The sequence below is a fragment of the Octopus bimaculoides genome, chromosome 5 (assembly GCF_001194135.2).
Source record: "Octopus bimaculoides isolate UCB-OBI-ISO-001 chromosome 5, ASM119413v2, whole genome shotgun sequence".
NCBI lineage: Eukaryota > Metazoa > Mollusca > Cephalopoda > Octopoda > Octopodidae > Octopus > Octopus bimaculoides.
The window spans coordinates 50,210,090-50,212,295 of NC_068985.1; the positions used below are offsets into that span (position 1 = coordinate 50,210,090).

Here is a 2,206-nt window from a genome sequence, read left to right on the forward strand (position 1 = left end):
ATCATAGTAGGCGCATTAGGTATGATAAAAAATATTCAGACAAATACATAACAAAAACACCAGGACTTACAAGTATATATAACATACAGAAAATTGCACTACTGGGCACTGCACACATTCTACGCAAAACACTTTCATTACAGTAACCATAAGAACATCACAGCAAACAACAGCACATACCCAAGGCGAACAGAGCTGCGCTCGGTAGTGAAGTGAAAGCACGTTATAAAAATAAAACTACTGAATAATAATAATAATAATAATAATAATAATAATAATAATAATAATAATAATAATAATAATAATAATAATAATAACAACAACATCGAAAAATACCTTAGGATTGAGAACCCAGGTTCGAAATTTCCCCAAGTTACCTGATGAAGCTGGAGGCTATATCAGCCGAGACGTTGCGTTGACAACAAACAAGATGAGGACAAATATCCGTCAAATGGAAATAATGTACACAATTCCTCATGTCTTAAATATAGAATTGAAGGTATTTGTTGATATCCATAAAAAGGATGTCATTATCAATCATCTACCTTTGTATTTCTGCTTTTCTGACAAATTCCTTCCTGATCAAAGGTGAAGCAATGCCAACTAATGAGTAAAGAGTTGATCATACACATACTAGTTCTTCTTGTTGTTGTGTAAGTTCCAGATCGACCTTAAATGAACAGATATATGAAAGACAGCCCAACCGCGAGAATTCCGTCTTTTTATATGTACATAGTGTACACCGAACTATATTATCCAGTATGTTCTTCCTTTTATTTTAAGCGATAGGATGAGAATTCAGAGGGGCCGAATGGCTACGACCATTTCTCTTGCAAAATATACCTTGTGACTAAATATCTAAAAGTGGATGTTAAGCAATGTTCAGCAAGAGGGACGGAGAGAGAGAGAGAGAGAGAGAGAGAGAGAGAGAGAGAGAGAAGAACAGAGCGTGTGATAGCTAGAGAGAGAGAGCGATAAACAGATAAAAAAGATAAACAGATAAAAGAGATAAACAGATAGAGAGAGAAGGGGAGAGAGAGAGAAAAAGAGGGGTGAGATAGGAGTGAGTGAGAGAGAGGGGAGGAGAAAAAGAGAGAGAGAGAAGAAGGGAGAGAGAAACATAACAAGTGATAAACTGCAGCCAGATGAAACCTGCTACTCAGTTTCGAGTTTCACTGCAGTTAATTTATTATGTTGCTGATGCATAATGTTATTCGTGGCGCATTCTTATAGTTAAGAAAACAATATTGCGCGGCTGACCCATTCCAGCGAAGTCTGAAGCTATTTCACGTCACGATTTGACTTAGTCAGAAGTGGTAAGGGGCAACGACGTTGAACTTTTTTCAGTGACGCTCAAAACAACTGAAAGAGAGGAAGTTATTCTCAGGCCAGATACGTAACCAGTATTCATACAACAGAGTGGACAACATTAGAGACACCCAATGTGACAGGTAGTAGTGGTGTTAAACCGAATGACAGTTTAACACTATTACTCAGTGTCAAACCGTTAAATCTACCATCTAAGAGCAAGAGCAATCCTCATCGACAGCTTTCGTTAGCAAAATCTCTTTCATTCGGCTTTCAACAATCTGAGAATATGACGGACGAAAGTTCCCCCAAGGTGCCGTACTCGAAACCAAGAAGCTGCAAAGCGTTCTTCTTAATCAAACAGTTATGCTTGCATCCAATAATGTCATCTACGTCATTTAGGTATTTGAGAAAGATATGAACACTAGAAATATACCGGCTTAACTCTTTAGTTAATATAAATAATCCTGATAAGGCGATGAGCTGGCAGAACTGTTAGCACGCCGGACAAAATGCTTCGTGGCATTTGGTCCGTCTTTACGTTCTGAGTTCAAATTTCGCCGAGGTCAGCTTTACCTTTCATCTTTCGGAGTTGATAAAATAAATACCAGTTGAGCACTGGGGTTGCTGTAATCGACTATCTCTTTACCCGAAATTGCTGGCCTTGTGCCAAAAACTGGAAACCCATATAAATAATCACAATTGTGTCACTCATCAAACCATTTTCCCTTCTCGAAACTAGTTTCTAGTACTTATGGAAGCCATTCAACTCGGTTTCTGTCGTTTATTGCTTCTGGGAAAGTCACAAACAAAATAAACATCTGACATAGATTTTCGACTAAATCTAATTTCTCGACTGAAGAAAAATAAAATAAAAAATTAGATAGTCATACCGGGA

General features: G+C 37.7%; 1 long non-coding RNA gene across 1 annotated transcript in view; it reads right to left on the reverse strand.

Moving 5' to 3' along the window:
* Positions 1-733, reverse strand: part of LOC128247925 (uncharacterized) — a 15,907-nt gene extending 15,174 nt beyond the window's left edge. The window contains exon 1 of the long non-coding RNA XR_008264268.1: positions 546-733. This is a non-coding gene — a long non-coding RNA (uncharacterized LOC128247925). The remainder of the gene's footprint in view (positions 1-545) is intronic.
* Positions 734-2,206: the final 1,473 nt, after the last annotated feature.